This window comes from Pan paniscus, chromosome 8, assembly GCF_029289425.2.
Source record: "Pan paniscus chromosome 8, NHGRI_mPanPan1-v2.0_pri, whole genome shotgun sequence".
NCBI lineage: Eukaryota > Metazoa > Chordata > Mammalia > Primates > Hominidae > Pan > Pan paniscus.
The window spans coordinates 70,894,838-70,914,104 of NC_073257.2; the positions used below are offsets into that span (position 1 = coordinate 70,894,838).

The window sequence follows — 19,267 nt, forward strand, 5'->3', positions numbered from 1 at the left end:
ACATTTTCTTAATCCAGTCTATCATTGATGAACATTTGGGTTGGTTCCAAGTCTTTGCTATTGTGAATAGTGCCACAATAGACATACATGTGCATGTATCTTGATAGCAGCATGATTTATATTCCTTTGGGTATATACCTAGTAATGGGATGGCTGGGTCAAATGGTATTTCTAGTTCTAGATCCTTGAGGAATCGCCACACTGTCTTCCACAATGGTTGAACTAGTTTACATTCACCAGCAGTGTAAAAGTGTTCCTGTTTCTCCACATCCTCTCCAGCACCTGTTGTTTCCTGACTTTTTAATGATTGCCATTCTAACTGGTGTGAGATGGTATCTCATTGTGGTTTTGATTTGCATTTCTCTGATGGCCAGTGATGATGAGCATTTTTTCATGTGTCATGTGTCTGTTTCATGTGTCGGCATAAATGTCTTCTTTTGAGAAGTGTCTGTTCATATCCTTCGCCCACTTTTTGATGGGGTTGTTTGATTTTTTCTTGTAAATTTGTTGAAGTTCTTTGTAGATTCTGGATATTAGCCCTTTGTCAGATAGGTAGATTGTAAAAATTTTCTCCCATTCTGTAGGTTGCCTGTTCACTCTGATGGTAGTTTCTTTTGCTGTGTGCAGAAGATATTTAGTTTAATTAGATCCCATTTGTCAATTTTGGCTTTTGTTGCCATTGCTTTGGTGTTTTAGTCATGAAGTCCTTGCCCATGCCTATGTCCTGAATGGTATTGCCTAGGTTTTCTTCTAGGGTTTTTATGGTTTTAGGTCTAACAATTAAGTCTTTAATCCATCTTGAATTAAGTTTTGTGTAAGGTGTAAGGAAGGGATCCAGTTTCAGCTTTCTACATATGGCTAGACAGTTTTCCCAGCACCATTTATTAAATAGGGAATCCTTTCCCCATTTCTTGTATTTGTCAGCTTTGTCAAAGATCAGATGGTTGTAGATGTGTGGTATTATTTCTGAGGGTTCTGTTCTGTTCCATTGGTCTATATCTCTGTTTTGGTACCAGTACCATGCTGTTTTGGTTACCATAGCCTTGTAACATAGTTTGAAGTCAGGTAGTGTGATGCGTCCAGCTTTGTTCTTTTTGCTTAGGATTGTCTTGGCAATGCGGGCTCTTTTTTGGATCCATATGAACTTTAAAGTAGTTTTGCAATTCTGTGAAGAAAGTCATTGGTAGCTTGATGGGGATGGCATTGAATCTATAAATTATCTTGGGCAGTATGGCCATTTTTCACAATATTCATTCTTCCTATCCATGAGCATGGAATGTTCTTCCATTTGTTTGTGTCCTCTTTTATTTCGTTGAGCAGTGGTTTGTAATTCTCCTTGAAGAGGTCCTTCACAAACTTTTAAGTTGGATTCCTAGGTATTTTATTCTCTTTGAAGCAATTGTGAATAGGAGTTGACTCATGATTTGGCTGTCTGTCTGTCTGTCTGTCTGTTATTGGTGTATAGGAATGCTTGTGATTTTGCACACAGATTTTGTATCCTGAGATTTGCTGAAGTTGCTTATCAGCTTAAGGAGCTTTTGGGATGAGACGATATGGTTTTCTAAATATACAATCATGTCATCTGCAAACAGGGACAATTTGATTTCCTCTTTTCCTAATTGAATACCCTTTATTTCTTTCTCCTGCCTGATTGCCCTGGCCAGAACTTCCAACACTTTGTTGAATAGGAGTGGTGAGAGAGGGCATCCCTGTCTTGTGCCAGTTTTCAAAAGGAATACTTCCAGTTTTTGCCCATTCAGTATAAAATTGGCTGTGGATTTGTCATAAATAGCTCTTATTATTTTGAGATACGTTCCATCAATACCTAGTTTATTGAGAGTTTTTAGCATGAAGCGCTGTTGAATTTCGTCGAAGGCCTTTTCTGCATCTGTTGAGATAATCGTATGGTTTTTCTCTTTGGTTTTGTTTATATGATGGATTATGTTTATTGGTTTGCGTATGTTGAACCAGCCTTGCATCCCAGGGATGAAGCCTACTTGATCATGGTGGATAATCTTTTTGATGTGCTGCTGGATTCGGTTTGCCAGTATTTTATTGATTTTTGCATCGAAGTCATCAGGGATATTGGTCTAAAATTCTCTTTTTTTTTGTTGTGTCTGCCAGGCTTTGGTATCAGGATGATGCTGGCCTCATAAAATGAGTTAGGGAGGATTCCCTCTTTTTCTTTTGATTGGAATAGTTTTAGAAGGAATGGTACCAGCTCCTCTTTGTACCTCTGGTAGAAATCGGCTGTGAATCCATCTAGTCTTGGACTTTTTTTGGTTGGTAGGCTATTAATTATTGCCTCAATTTCAGAGCCTGTTATTAGTCTATTCAGAGATTCAACTTCTTCCTGGTTTAGTCTTGGGAGGGTGTATGTGTCAAGGAATTTATCCATTTCTTCTGGATTTTCTAGTTTATTTGCATAGAGGTGTTTATAGTATTCTCTGATGGTAGTTTGTATTTCTGTGGGATCGGCAGTGATATCCCCTTTATCATTTTTTATTGCATCTATTTGATTCTTCTCTCTTCTTTATTAGTCTTGCCTAGTGGTCTATCCGTTTTGTTGATGTTTTCAAAAAACCAGCTCCTGAATTCATTGACTTTTTGAAGGGTTTTTTTTGTGTCTCTTATCTCCTTCAGTTCTGCTCTGATCTTGGTTATTTCTTGCCTTCTGCTAGCTTTTGAATGTGTTTGTTCTTGCTTCTCTAGTTCTTTTAATTGTGATGTTAGGGTGTCCATTTCAGATCTTTCCTGCTTTCTCTTGTGGGCATTTAGTGCTATAAATTTCCCTCTACACACTGCTTTAAATGTGTCCCAGAGACTCTGGTATGTTGTGTCTTTGTTCTCATTGGTTTCAAAGAACATCTTTATTTCTGCCTTCATTTTGTTATGTACCCAGTTTTCATTCAGGAGCAGGTTGTTCAGTTTCTATGTAGTTGAGGGGGTTTGAGTGAGTTTCTTAATCCTGAGTTCTAGTTTGATTGCACTGTGGTCTGAGAGACAGTTTGTTATAATTTCTGTTCTTTTACATTTGCTGAGGAGTGCTTTACTTCCAACTGTGTGGTCAGTTTTGGAATAAGTGTGATGTGCTGAGAAGAATGTATATTCTGTTGATTGGGGGTGGAGAGCTCTGTAGATGTCTATTAGGTCCGCTTGGTGCAGAGTTTAGTTCAATTCCTGAATATCCTTGTTAACTTTTTGTCTCGTTGTTGTGTCTAATGTTGACAGTGGGGTGTTAAAATCTTCCATTATTATTTTGTGGGAGTCTAAGTCTCTTTGTAGGTCTCTAAGGGCTTGCTTTATGACTCTGGGTGCTCCTGTATTGGGTGCATATGTATTTAGGAGAGTTAGCTCTTCTTGTTGAATTGATCCCTTTTCCATTATGTAATGGCCTTCTTTGTCTCTTTTGATCTCTGTTGGCTTGAAGTCTGTTTTATCATAGACTAAGATTGCAACCCCTGCTTTTTTTGTTTTCCATTTGCTTGGTAGATATCCCTCCATCCCTTTATTTTGAGTCTATGTGTGTCTCTGCACATGAGATGGGTCTCCTGAATACAGCACACTAATGGCTCTTGACTGTATCCAATTTGCCAGTCTGTGTCTTTTAATTGGAGCATTTAGCACATTTACATTTAAGGTTAGTATTGTTATGTGTGATTTTGATCCTGTCATTATGATGTTAGCTGGTACTTTTGTTCATTAGTTGATGCAGTTTCTTCCTAGCATCAATGGTCTTTACAATTTGGCACGTTTCTGCAGTGGCTGGTACCAGTTGTTCCTTTCCTTGGTTAGTGCTTCCTTCAGGAGCTCTTGTAAGGCAGGCCTGGTGGTGACAAAATCTCTCAGCATTTGTTTGTCTGTAAAGGATTTTATTTCTCCTTCACTTATGAAGCTTATTTTGGCTGGATATGAAATTCTGGGTTGAAAATTCTTTTCTTTAAGAATGTTGAATATTGGACCCCACTCTATTCTGACTTGTAGAGTTTCTGCCAAGAGATCTGCTGTTAGTCTGATGGGATTCCCTTTGTGGGTAACCCGACCTTTCTCTCTGGCTGACCTTAACATTTTTTCCTTCATTTCAACTTTGGTGAATCTGACAATTATGTGTCTTGGAGTTGCTCTTCTCGAGGAGTATCTTTGTGGCATTCTCTGTATTTCCTGAATTTGAATGTTGGCCTGCCTTGCTAGTTTGGGGAAGTTTCCCTGGATAATATCCTGAAGAATGTTTTCCAATTTGGTTCCATTCTCCCCATCACTTTCAGGTACACCAGTCAAACGTAGATTTGGTCTTTTCACATAGTCCTGTATTTCTTGGAGGCTTTGTTCATCATGTCTTTTTACTCTTTTTTCTCTAAACTTCTCTTCTCACTTCATTTCATTCATTTGATCTTCAATCACTTATACCCTTTCTTACACTTGATCAAATCGGCTACTGAAGCTTGTGCATGCGTCATGTAGTTCTTGTGCCATGGTTTTCAGTTTCATAAGGTTATTTAAGGTCTTCTCTACACTGTTTATTCTAGTTAGCCATTCGTCTAATCTTTTTTCAAGGTTTTCAGCTTCTTTGCGATGGGTTCGAACATCCTTCTTTAGCTCGGAGAAGTTTGTTATTACCGATCGTCTGAAGCCTTCTTCTTTCAACTCGTCAAAGTCATTGTCCATCTAGCTTTGTTCCATTGCTGGCGAGGAGGCGCGTTCTTTTTGGAGAAGAGGCGATCTGATTTTTAGAATTTTCAGCTTTTCTGCTCGGGTTTCTCCCCATCTTTGTGGTTTTATCTACCTCTGGTCTTTGATGATGGTGATGTACAGATGGGGTTTTGGTATGGATGTCCTTTCTGTTTGTTAGTTTTCTTTCTTACAGTCAGGACCCTCAGCTGCAGGTCTGTTGGATTTTGCTGGAGATCCACTCCAGACCCTGTTTGCCTGGGTATCACCAGCGGAGGCTGCAGAACAGCAAATATTGCTGAACAGCAAATGTTGCTGCCTGATCCTTCTTCTGGAAGTTTTGTCTCAGAGGGGCACCCAGCTGTATGACATGTCAGTCTGCCTCTACTGGGAGGCGTCTCCCAGTTAGGCTACTCAGGGATCAGGGACCCACTTGAGGCAGTCTGTCTGTTCTCAGATCTGAAACTCCATGCTGGGAGAACCACTACTGTCTTCAAAGCTGTCAGACAGGGACGTTTAAGTCTGCAGAAGTTTCTGCTGCCTTTTGTTCAGCTATGCCCTGCCCCCAGAGGTGGAGTCTACAGAGGGAGGCAGGCCTCCTTGAGCTGAGGTGGGCTCCACCCAGTTTGAGCTTCCTGGCCACTTTGTTTATGTACTCAAGCCTCAGCAATGGTAGACACCCCTTCCCCAGCCTCGCTGCCACCTTGCAGTTCGAGCTCAGACTGCTGTGCTAGCAGTGAGTGAGGCTCCGTGGGCATGGGATCTTCCAAGCCTTGCACGGGATATAATCTCTTGGTGTGCCATTTGCTAAGACGGTTGGAAAAGCGCAGTATTAGGGTGGGAGTGTCCTGATTTTCCAGGTACTATTCTGTCACGGCTTCCCTTTGCTAGGAAAGGGAATTCCCTGATCCTTTGCGCTTCCTGGGTGAGGCAGTGCCCCACTCTGGTCCGTGGGCTGCACCCACTGTCCGACAAGCCCCAGTGAGATGAACCCAGTACCTCAGTTGGAAATGCAGAAATTACCCATCTTCTGTCGCTCACGCTGGGAGCTGTGGACTGGAGTTGTTCCTATTTGGCCATCTTGGAACCTCCCTCGAGTGTTACAGCTCTTAAAGGTGGCGCATACGTAGTTGTTTGTTCCTCCCGGTGGGTTCATGGTCTTGCCGACTTCACGAGTGAAGCTGCAGACCTTTACAATGAGTGTTACAGCTCTTAAAGTTAGTGCGGACCCAAAGAGTGAGCAGCAGCAAGATTTATTATGAAGAGTGAAGGAACAAAGCTTCCACGGTGTGGAAGGGGACCCAAGTGGGTTGCCGCTGCTGGCTCGGGTGGCCAGCTTTAATTCCCTTACTTGGTGCCGCCACGTCCTGCTGATTGGTCCATTTCACAGAGCGCTCATTGGTCTGTTTTACAGAGTGCTGATTGGTGCATTTACAAACCTTTAGCTAGACACAGAGCACTGATTGGTACGTTTTTACAGAGTGCTGATTGGTGCGTTTACAAACCTTTAGCTAGACAAACAGCACTGATTGGTGCGTTTACAATCTTTCAGCTAGACAGAAAATTTCTCCAAGTCCCCCCCTGACCCAGAAGCCCAGCCGGCTTCACCTCTCACCGGCAATCTCATTACTGGGTATATACCCAAAGGATTATAAATCATTTTGCTATAAAGACACATGCACACGTATGTTTATTGCAGCACTATTTACAATAGCAAAGACTTGGAACCACCCGAAATGCCCATCAATGATTGACTGGATAAAGAAAATATGGCATATATGCACCATGTAATACTATGCAGCCATAAAAAATAATGAGTTCATGTCCTTTGCAGGGACATGGATGAAGCTGGAAACCATCATTCCCAGGAAACTACACAGGAACATAAAACCAGCCACCACACATTCTCACTCATAAGTGGGAGCTGAACAATGAGAACATATGGGCACAGGGAGGAGAACATCACACACTGGGGCCTGTTGGGGAGTGGGGGGCTAGGGGAGGGATAGCATTAGGAGAGGGATAGCATTAGGAGAAATACCTAATGTAGATGTCGGGTTGATGGGTGCAGCAAACTACCATGGCACATGTATACCTGTGTAACAAACCTGCACATTCTGCACATGTATCCCAGAACTTAAAGTATAACAACAACAACAACAACAAAAAACAAGAAAACATGTATTAAGAAAGAAAGAAAGAAAGGTTTTTGATGCTAATGATCAAGAACCTTTCTGCGATATCATCTAGGATCTAGGATCCAGGATCCAGGTGTTTTCTGACTCTGTCTTTCACACTGATGGTTGGTACTCCTTATGGCTCATGGGTGGAGCCTGTGGCATCAGGGCTACCTGTGCCTTTGTTCACATGTAGGAAGAGAAAGAGAGAACTTAGTAATTCTCTTACAAAGCCAGAAAGCTTCATTCTCAAAAGCTTCCATGAGACCTCTTCTCCCTTGTCTGTGGCCCAGATTGGATCCCGTGCCTATTGTTAAACCAACCTGTGGGAATGGGAGTGGCATCCCTTTTAGATAATCAGGTTGATTCCAGGATTCTGGGTAGACAACTTAAATGTTCACTTGTGCACAGAAGATTGAGTGCAGTTTAAACATGTCAAGGAGCTGGTGGCATAACAAGGTTGCAACTTGCTTCAGAGGTTACATTTATGAGTCTGGATTCTGAAAGGAGCAATATGTGTTTTAAAGGAAAAAAGCAAGAGACAGTGTTCTTGAATTCTTCAGTGTTTTCAAACTCTTTCTGTGAATGTGTTACTCTGAAAGTTTGTAGTAGTACAGACCTGGCCAGTTTTGTACAAGCAAAGCAGAGCAAACATTCAGTCCACTGATTCCCAAGGTGCTGAGGACAGAAGTTAGTGGAACAGTCCACGGTGGTGTAAGCTGAGTACTGACACTTTCCTCATTTACCAGCTAATTCTCCCTTTTACCATTTGATTTGACTTCGCCGAAATTGGTCAGATGGATAAGGTTTGGGTGGCTGAAGCATATGACACTTTTCAGTTTTAGAGCTCATTAGGTGTTTTTTACCAGTATTTCAACTTGATGCATTACAAATTTGATATAATTCAGGGAAAGGACCTGTATGGGATAAGAAGTAATCAAAATTATTCTGACCTTTTTATGTAGTGTGTATGTTTCACCATAAACATATTGTTTACTTTTGTCTCTTCTTTAAGGAATGTATACAGCATTAAAAGATGAGAGTTAAGTAAACTCTGGGCTGTCATACAGTGGAATATGAATAAAATACATACATACACACACCCCCTTCCTTAATCCCTCCCCACACCCCTACACTTTTCTGGCAGAGGCAGTTGTGCCCACCAAATATTCTAATTGCTTTCCGCATTTCCCAGCCACCTTTCAGTTGCGTGGGCATGTGTCTCATGATGGACAATGGGCTGTGAAAGAGATACATTTTTCTTACAGGCCATGGCAGTAAAAGATCCATGCAGAATTCTTCCTGTTTTTCTCCCATGAGGAGACTGAAGGGACCATGGATTCCAGATGGGCAGCTATAAAATGGGAGGATCTCTGTTAGTTTGAGTCCCTGAGTGACTGTGTGGAGCCTGTGTGGAGCTGAGCCTCTTGTTGACCCTTGTAGGCCATTTAACATGGGGGAGAAATGAACTTTTGTTCTGTTCATCCACTGGCATTCGGAATTGTTACAGGAGCACAATGAATACATACCTCCTTTCAATATTTACTCTTTGTCTGGAAGCACCTTTCTCAAACCTAATCCTTACCTCCTTGCCTGCTCACCCAGTAGAGCCTACATAAAAGTTTCTCTCTTTTTGATATCTCAGTGTTGCCATTATAGATCTCAGTTATTGTGCTGATCTCTTATTACTCATCAGCATAGATGCCATCAGGACCTACTAAGCTAAGTAGGGTCATTTGCTTTAAGAAGATGAACTGAGTTGAGTAGTAAAATGTATTCCCTAAGAAAGCATGTATGAATCTATAGTAACTGGAGTAACTAGTCTTATGAAAAATTGGAGACTAGAAAATTGCATTCAAGGTTTGGTAGCTTGATATTTTGTTAAATCAGTACTATTTCCGTTTCTCCCCCAAGTTTGTTTAGTTTCATTTTTTAAAAAGACTTTATTGAGGATAATCGACATAAGAAGGTGTACATATTTAATGTATACAACTTGATGAGTTTGGAAATAAGTATATATCCAAGAGACCATCACCAGAAGCTATCCACCCTCTCTGAAAGTTTCCTCCTGTCCTCTTTATTGTTTTTTTCCTGAGAAAAACACTTCATATAATATCTACCCTCTTAGCTAATTAAGTATACAGTACAGTGTTGTTATCTCCAGGCAGTGTGCTTTACAGTAGATCTCTAGGAATTATTTGTGTTGTCCAAATTATACACTGTTGTATTCAAGTTATATACAAGTTGTACCTTGATAGTTCAAGTTTAATAAATCTCTTTGTAGTTACCCATGAGATCTGATAGAAGATCTGGCTAATATTTCTGAAGAAATTATTCCTTGGAGAATGAAGTAGCTTTTAGAAACATATTTTTATGTCCCAGAGGAACCCCAAGACCTGTTCTTCACTAACATTATAGGCCGTAATAAATAACCCACCCACACACCACGAAAATTGTCTTTGGTTTGGAGCAGAGGTCAAAAAGTGGGACCCATGCTTGCTTTGGCCCACAAAGTGGTTTTTGCATAAGGAAAATAGGTGCCAACATTTAGAAATCAGGAAATTTAACACAAAACTCTAGATTTCTGGCTGCTCTTTTAAAATGGGTGGATGTGGCCACTCTGAGCCTGTATTAGCAGAAGGTTGGAATGGAAACAACAGAACTGAGGCATCCCATTTTCCACAGCCCACGCTTGGCTCGGTTTGCCTCTCACTCACTGCACTCACCCCACTACTGCAGGCATTTTGGTTGGAGGGTTTTTTTCTCCATTATCATGCACATATTTCCTAGGAGAATCCTGCCAGTGATTTAGGACTTACTTTCATCTACTAAATATTCACTTAGTATTCACTTAGTTTCACTTACTCTGGTAAGCAGTCCACGTGACATGTAATTGGAAAGCCTTACATAATTGTTGCCTCTTCTGTTCTCTTCATGTTATCTCCTTTATCACTATAGCATTAAATTTACTCTAATGATACTTATTGAGATCCTATGTGCTAGATTCTAAGGGTTTAAAAATGAATGAGATACGGTTGTTGGCCACCAGGAGCCCAGCTTGTTGGTGGTATTGTTAAAGAAATGAGCACTATAATGTTGCCACAATATACTGAGTATGAGAGAGAGAAAGAGAGAGAGACAGGTGACCTCTGATTGGGAGAGTTTTGGAGGAGTTTTCTTAGTGGAAGGCACATTTGAACTAGGTTTTCATTGATAAGTAGGAGTTCTCTAAACTTTTGAGATAAATTAGCTAAGCCTGCCTATAGTGTGGACCAGTTTGAAACTTTTACTAATTCTTAGTGAAGCATGAAAGGTAGTCTTCACTTTGCATGGCCTATGGGGACATCAAAATGACTACGCAAGTTGAAACTGTGCAAAACACTTTCATCAGTCAATGGGAACATTAATTGATCTACAGCCTTTAAAATTTTTTGTCAAAATATTTAGTCTGTTTTATTGTCAGTCATAAATGTATAGGAAAATGCAAAAAGTAAAACTAATATTTATTCAGTACACTCTGTTTAAATGTTGGAAACACTGAAAATTAACACGTATTATTTCTTTGTAAAAACTTGTTAAGTTCGAATAGTGCTTTCTTTTTGTTGTATAATTTACAATAAGGCGAGAACATCTTTTGTAAGCCTTAGGGAATTGTCATACTCAGGAGTCTGGATCAGCTTCCAGTGTTTCATCCTGTGTGCTTTCAAAGTTGTGAAAAATCTTCTAGAATTTCTTTAATGTGAAGTTTTTTGTGGCATCACTTCCTCAGGGATATCTCCATCTTATTTTTTTTGATTTTTAAAAAAATTTTATTATTATTATACTTTAAGTTTTAGGGTACATGTGCACAACGTGCAGGTTTGTTACATATGTATACATGTGCCCTATTGGTGTGCTGCACCCATTAACTCGTCATTTAGCATTAGGTATATCTCCTAATGCTATCCCTCCCCCCCTGCCCACCCCACAACATTCCCGAAGTGTGATGTTCCCCTTCCTGTATCCATGTGTTCTCATTGTTCAATTCCCACCTATGAGTGAGAACATGCGGTGTTTGGTTTTTTGTCCTTGCGATAGTTTGCTGAGAATGATGGTTTCCAGTTTCATCCATGTCCCTACAAAGGACGTGAACTCATCATTTTTATGGCTGCATAGTATTCCATGGTGTATATGTGCCACATTTTCTTAATCCAGTCTGTCGTTGTTGGACATTTGCGTTGGTTCCAAGTCTTTGCTATTGTGAATAGTGCCGCTATAAACATACATGTGCATGTGTCTTTATAGCAGCATGATTTATAATCCTTTGGGTATATACCCAGTAATGGGATGGCTGGGTCAAATGGTATTTCTAGTTCTAGATCCTTGAGGAATCACCACACTGACTTCCACAATGGTTGAACTAGTTTACAGTCCCACCAACAGTGTAAAAGTGTTCCTATTTCTCCACATCCTCTCCAGCACCTGTTGTTTCCTGACTTCTTAATGATCGCCATTCTAACTGATGTGAGATGGTATCTCATTGTGGTTTTGATTTGCATTTCTCTGATGGCCAGTGATGATGAGCATTTTTTCATGTGTCTGTTGGCTGCATAAATGTCTTCTTTTGAGAAGTGTCTGTTCATATCCTTCGCCCACTTTTTGATGGGGTTGTTTGTTTTTTTCTTGTAAATTTGTTTGAGTTCACTGTAGATTCTAGATATCAGCCATTTGTCAGATGAGTAGGTTGCAAAAATTTTCTCCCATTCTGTAGGTTGCCTGTTCACTCTGATGGTAGTTTCTTTTGCTGTGCAGAAGCTCTTTAGTTTAATTAGATCCCATTTGTCAATTTTGGCTTTTGTTTCCATTGCTTTTGGTGTTTTAGACATGAAGTCCTTGACCATGCCTATGTCCTGAATGGTACTGGCTAGGTTTTCTTCTAGGGTTTTTATGGTTTTAGGTCATATCTCCATCTTTTTTGTCACAGCCCCTTCCTTGCTCATATCAATAAATGTATCTTCACTAAGTTCCTATGGCTGAGCATCTGGAGTCACTCAAATAATCAGCAATGTCAGCATTCCCACAATCATCTCCTTCTCCTGTTCTCATTGACTTCTGATTCAGATTTCATTTCCAGCATTGTCATTTTTTGTTTCCTTGCTGCACTTTCACCTTTGTTGGTCAGTTTCCCCTTTTGATTTACCCATTTTTGTAAAATGCCACGTGGTTTTATGACTGGGAGACAAGGAGTCATCATGACTACTTGCTTTGCCATCTGTGCAGAACTGACAACAGACATGTCGTGAGCAGTCACCAACAAACTTCAGAAGAGAAATGTGATTGGTCACTGATCCAGATGAGACCTGTTATTTATGGACTGAAGAGCTGGCAGTGAAATTTGTATTTGATGCAACAACTCACAGTTTGTGTATCATGGTAATGGAAATGTAAACTTGTGTTGTTGAGGGATTGGTGGGTTTTCAACCAAGCTATGGTAACTGAAATTCATGCGTAGTGGAACTTTGTAAAGCGTGGACTATCTGTATTGACATTTTGAGTGGATTTGTCCTGTCCTCTGTTCAGAGTTTAGCAAGTATAGCCATGGCCACTTGACGGCATTCCATTAAAACCTCCTAATCGCTGTTAACAACCACAATGCTTCCCATATTTCCCATATGTGTTTGGGGGTGGTGGTGGGGACACTAACCTAGTTTGGGAACCATTTGGGGGCTATCTCTGGGTCATTTCATCATTAATAAGGCAGGGAGTGTTTGGAAATAGCCACTCTGCTGCTGCTCAGTTACTTCAGCATTTATGGCTGAATTCTGAGAGGTGGAGCTTTCAGAGTGACCTCCCCTTAAGTATGTGGTGCCTTCTACTTCCTTCATAGGCCAAGGCAGGCAGAAAGAGCCTCCTCCACAAGGAGTCACATGACCTGGATTCTAGCTGGACTTTGCCACATATCTGTCTGCCATATAACCTTTTTGAATCCTAATTTTCACAGCTATACAGTAAGTGTATCTGATTTACAAATTATTGTGAGGAATAAATGGAAAATGTATGTAAATACTGGGTGCACATGAGGAATTGTTCTGATGATGATGAATAACTGAATCATTGGTAGGCCTTTCTTGGACTACAATGAAATATAGCAGAACCCTCTAATGTCTCAGCAAAATAAACATCCTCAGCTTTTAGATGCCCCCTCGAGTGAGAAGTTCACAACTTTCCCATTTCCGCTTAGTTGGCTCTTTTCTCACTTAGCTCCCTTCATGGCAAAATGCAGCAAATAGACTACCAGTCCATTATTAGTCCATGAAATAACTTTAAACAGCCTCCTCCATGAGGGACAGACCTTATTTCTCTATTAATATAAGGAAAATAGAGCACAAATTAGTTGGTCTTTTAGAGAAACAGGCTGCAGATGGCTCCCAGCTGGTAGCCATTTTGAATGATGAATTTTGAATAGAGTATAAATGTCGAGTTAGAGAGTTCAGTGTTCTTTTCCTGGTCCAAGAATAAATATTTTTAGGAAAGTTAGTATAAATAGACCTGTCTTGGGGTGATCTGAGATGCTGATTACTTACCTGTGGATTTTTAACTTAACGTCGGGAGTGAAGAATTTGGTGAAATAAGCATGTTAGTAGAATATTGCTGGCTTGGCAAAGGTTTCCTTCATCTGTAAGATATTATCCTGTAATTGCTGCAAACCTGCGACATATATGGTTTAGTGAACATTGGTAGATATGTTCTCTTTCCACATGGTATACTAATCTGGAATTTGTTGGAGATGAGATAAATCTATTATGACTTGAGGATTGAAGAATATGAATGGAAATTATTTTTATCATGGATGAAACTACTTGTAGAATTTGATTAGATTTTACTTGTTTATTTTATTCTAACTTTAACAGTTTATTTCAAGAAAGTGAAATTACTTAAATGATTCAGTGTAAATCTCTGAAATTTTTTCAATAGCTTACAGACTTTCTTCTAATTACAAAAAATTTGTAATTCTAGCTTTTGTAAACATTACCTTCCCTTCCTATCTCTACCTGCCAAAGCCCCACAGAAACTGAAAAGAAAACAGGTACATGCAATTTTATATTTATTTGGTACCTTTTTAATGTGGAAAAGAAGTACTTAAGTCTTGGATCAGGGAACATTACTTCCTATTTATAAAATTTAAATATAAAGTGGAAAGTTAAGATAACTATTTAACTTCCAAAGCTGTTACATATCTATAGCATGCTATCTTCATCAGATTTTTCATGATGAAAAAAAACTTTTGCAGATGAAATATAAAAAAAATTTTTCTTACATCAACAATCTTAATTTTAATTGTTTCATATATTTTAAAATTGATATTCTTTGGGCAAGCCGTTTTTTTACTATGAATATTTGCTAGTCATCAAATCTGATATTACCATAAGAATGAAGTTACACTTCAATTATTAGTTCCCTATAAGAAATGAGCACAGTAAATCTAACAACAGAAATTTAAAACAATTATATATTCAAATAATTACATTTTTAGATGGACTCCTCCAAAACCTCTTCTTTTCTTATGACATATAAGATTGCTAGTATAAGAGAGCAGCTAAGGAACCCTAACAGAGATTGGTAAAATTGAGAAGAGATTTCTTTTGTCAATGAGGATGTCCGGAAGTTGAAACTGACTTACCTGAAATAGCAAAATCATACAGCATCCAGAATTATGAGTTAGAACAAGAGTTTTAAAATACTAAATGTGTGTTTTAATGTTCATAGAAAATGATTCAACATCAGATGTTTGTTCTTTGAGCTTTCTTTTGGTTTTGTGGTGGTGAAAACAGGGACAATAGTAAGATTTTAAGAAACTGGCTGGAGTTCACTCTAGGGCTTCCCCCACCGCCCCGCTGAGACGACATCATTTTCTTCGTGGAGATTTTGTGGCTTTGCATAACTTGGCATTCTCTAATTTAACTGACAGCATGATATTTATAGTTTTGTTACCATAAGGAAGTACTAATTATTTTAAACATGTTTCCCAACTTTCAGGTAACATTTCACACAACTGGGAGGCATCAGCGTCATATTTTGGGTGGGGAATGACCAGAATGATCCGCTTAATTGAATTATTCCTTGAAAGCAAACTAAACATTTTGGACAACATATTGACTCACTTAAGCATATCACATGTTTCTTGGAAGTGATTTTCTTGTCAGATTTTTTGGGAATTAATTGGATTGTGAGAAATATACAATATCCTCTTGAAAAAGTGTCAGTGTCTCTGTCCATTGTAGCATTCATAAAATTATCTCTTTATTTCCATGATGTTTTTGAAAATGTTACTTTAATGTTTATAGAAAATAATTCAAAATCAGTAGTTTATTCTTTCAGTTTTGGTTTTGTGAAGGTGCAAATAGGGACAATAATGAAATTTTTTTAGAGACCAAAAAGCAACTAGTTGAAACTCACTGTGGAGTTTTTTATTTCCCCTGAAACAAATAGTCATTTTCTTAGCGGTTTTGTAGCTTCTTTGATTTCAGCCACATCTTCCTAGCCTTACCTTTTCCAGTTCCCTAATTTACCTGCCTTGATCAACATTTAGGACATATTTTTGCATAGCTTGTGGATACAGAACCTCTGACTTGCTTACTGCCCTATCTCCTGCCTTTGTGCCCTTTCTTCCACCCCATGCCACTTGCAGGAGATGTGCTTGTCGGCCCCCAGATCCAGTAACCTAGCTCCAGCACTGGGGTTCCTGGACCAACCTCCACCCACACCCCCTGCAGGAGATGTGCTTGTCAGCCCCCGGATGCAATAATCTAGCTCCAGTACTGAAGTTCCTAGACCAAACTCCACCCACACCCCCTGTAGAGACCTTGTGCTTCCTCCCCCACCTCCCACCCCCATTACAGAATGCTTCACACTCCACTACTCCCATCACTGGCTGAGGCTGTCACAAATTAATAGTGTGCCATATCAAAGCTGTAAGAATAGACCTGGAGTCATTGTAGATGATGGTTTTAAAAGCTTCATTGATCACATCCTAAGGAAAATTTTGACTTCCCGAAAGTGAGTAAGTGTGGCCCCTTCCTATGTGTAATCACTGCACTGGCCAGAATTTATTTGTAGGGAGTGTCAGTCAAGCACAGGTACTTGGTGGCTTCTCTTTCTGTCATGAATTCAAGTCAGTTTGAAGGGTATTAATGTGCACAGCCGTAGGACAGTGGGGATGACAAGAGACACATTACCTGTCCTGGATGTGTGGGGTGAGCCTTGAAGCCCTTCGGCTGCACTGAATCACCCTCAGGGCCTTGCAGGTACCAGCCCTCTCTTCTTTTTCCAGACCTTTCCACATGCCCTCCTCCTCTGCCTGGGACACGTTCTTCACCTTTTCTCCAGTGAGCCAACTTTTTCTCCTCCTTTAGGTCACAGCATTAGTAAGCATTTTCTTGAGGTAGCTTTCCTTGACTACCCACGACCAGGTTAGGATCCCCTCTGTACATGCTCATATTGCACTGCCCCATTCTGAAACATGGCACACAGTACCATGATGGCGGTTGGCTTGTCTTCTCCCTTGTTAGATTCTGAGCTCCTGCAAGGTAGGAATCATCTTGTTTGCTGTTGTATCCCTAGTATCTAGGACAGTGCCTGTCTGACCAAAAGTTATTAATATCATCATAAATACAAGGGCTAATATCAATCACTCAGTACGTGCCATGCTATGTGCTTTGGGTTTTCTTAAGTTCTCACAACAACTTTAGAAATAGATACGATAAAGGATTTTACAGAGGAGGAAATTGAGACTGATAGAAGTTAAGTAATTCGCTCAACACAGCACCCCTAGAAAGCAGCAGAGCTGGTATTTGTCTCCGGAGTCCCTGCTCATAATGGCTAGATTACACACAATGATGAACAAATAAAGGATGTCTGCAAAGGCATCTGGCCAGAGCTCTGTGTGGGGCCAGCTGCTTCATGAATGATCCAGAGTTGGCATTAGCTGGCCACAAATGGTGTTCCAGAGAGTCTCTTTTTTTCTAGTCATATAGGAGAGGTCAGCTCCAGATGTCAAGTTCTAATTACTGGCAATTTGTTTTCTCTAAGAGGTTTGGCATTTACTGTGGCTCATAGAACTTTAGAGGTCATATAGTACAGTATACAGAACTCTAGTTTTAGAATTAAGGATTGGAGGCTTGGGCTTACCCCACTTTCCCTTAAACACAGTGTTGATGTGAGTAGGTTGAGAGTGGTCTTTGTGAACCCACTTCTCTGCACGGTATAGACAGGGAGTTGTAGTGGGGCTTAGAGGGAGTGTGTATAAAGCTGTCTTCCCAACTTGATGGCAGTTACCTGCTGCTCTTAGGATATTTTCTCTGGCATATTATTTTCTGTCATGGGGCATCTATTGGTGCTTAATAAGTGTACATGCAGGGTTATTTCTGGGCACTTCTACTAATGATTTAAGATTTCAGAAAGTTAGGTCTTCTACACATATGTCAAAAGGGAAACTTATCTATTACAGTATCATAATATGGCCCTTGACTTCATTTACTGGATTAAGCAACTGCATTATTTAATTCAGAAAAAGAGAAGCATGTAGATTGTTTTCTTACTGCCTCCCCACCAATAGCAGCATTATAGTAAGATCTTTTCTCTTTCTTTCTTCCTTCCTTCCTTCCTTCCTTCCTTCCTTCCTTTCTTCCTTTCTTCCTTTCTTCCTTTCCTTCTTTTTTTTTTGAAACAGTGTCTCAATCTGTAGCCCAGGCTGGAATGTGGTCGCATGATCATTGCTCACTACATCCTTGAACTCCTGGGCTCAAGTGATCCTCCTGCTCCAGCCTCCTGAGATGGGACTACAGGCATGTGCCACCACACTCAGCTAATTTTTGTATTTTTTGTAGAGACGGAGTCTCACTATATTGTCCAGGCTGGTCTCAAATTCCTGGCCTCAAGCAATCCTCCTGCCTCAGTCTCCCAAAGTGCTGGGATTATAGGCATGAGCTACTGCATGCAGCCTTATTTTTCTATCTTATCTCTTTGAGAGTCTTAAGTAACTTAGAGGAAAATTCTGAAACTAGTTAAATCCGGGGCCTGCTGTATACAGGGCAGAGAACTTAGTTTCTGTTTTGCAGAAACAGGTTGTAAATAAGTAAGTTCAGAAAATAAGAGGATTTCCACTTGCAATAAGGGTTAGGAGGGAAATAAACACAGTGAGGTGGGAAAAATAATTGTGGTTGGGTTGGTGTGAGAGTAGAAAAGGATGGGGATTTGGAGAAGATGGCAGCTGAAGTCTGAGCATGAGAAGGGGCTGGGACAGGAAATTCTGAGGAAGAGATAACAGTGAATGCAGGGACTCAGAAGGGGAGCCTGCTGGGCATGTTTTTGGGGTGGCATCATGGCTGATGCAGAGGGAGTTGAGAAAGATAACATTTTTTCTTTTTTACTAGTGGTTTAGACTTAACTAACCAAGTTAATGGTGCAAACAATAAACACATTAGCAGAGACAGGCATGAATGAGAGAAGCAGCAGCCGGGGCCAGGTGCTGTAGGATTAAGGTAACGAGCTCACCTGCCTTCAGGGCCAGACCAATACCTTGACTTAGTGAAGACAGTGTGGGCTTAACTTTTGTTCAATTTTTAATAGAGACATAAGTGTAGAGAAATATTGCTCTGAGAAAAACAGCAAACACCATGATAAATGGCAAGTGAGCAGTACAATGCCATGATGATGATGGCAAGTGGCCTTTGACCTCGCAGTCAGAGACGTAGTAGGGACTGGGAGCAGCTCAGAGCCTGCTGGCCCTGACTCAAGGGGGCAGCTGTTTCTCAGTGCCAGCCAAGAATTGCCACGTGGGAATGTGAGTGGTCTGTGCTAAATTTGCCAAGTTTTCCAGAGAACCAGAAATCTGAATTGTTCTATGAAATTCCCAGATTTAAAAATGTTGGCTCAAACTTTAAAAAACCTTACAATGAATAGACAAAATGCATCTGTGGGCTTACAGTCTGAAACATCTGCTGTAAGCCCTTTTATATTATGATAAAGGGGGCTCATGAAGTATGATGTATGTGAACCATTTCCTTGTGCCCGGTACGTAGCCAATACTGAGGAGAAAAAGGTACTTACTATTGATTGCACCCTTGATGTGTTTAGGTTGTTTTCACCATTAATATATTTAATGAACTCTCAATCCATATTAAAGATAAATATTATCCCAGTCTAATTCAAGTGATTAAATTAATACGTGATTTTTTTTTTGCTGTTTGCATATTGGTTAGTAGTTTGCTCTATTAGTTTGGTTAATTCTATGTTCGTGTTACATGAGCAAACATTAATCTAGTGTAATTCACGTAAAATTAGTGAGGAACAGAGGACACACATTTTAAATCCTGTTCTTTTCTTATTTACTGTCCATTTCCGTTGCTGGGCAGTCGTTGCTTCCCTCACTTGTCCTGGTGCTT

The 19,267-nt window shown here is 40.1% G+C and overlaps 1 protein-coding gene across 5 annotated transcripts in view; it reads left to right on the forward strand.

Moving 5' to 3' along the window:
• The window catches only part of BICC1 (BicC family RNA binding protein 1), a 325,432-nt gene that overhangs the window by 176,044 nt on the left and 130,121 nt on the right, over nucleotides 1–19,267 (forward strand). The gene's annotated exons all lie outside the window — the stretch shown is intronic.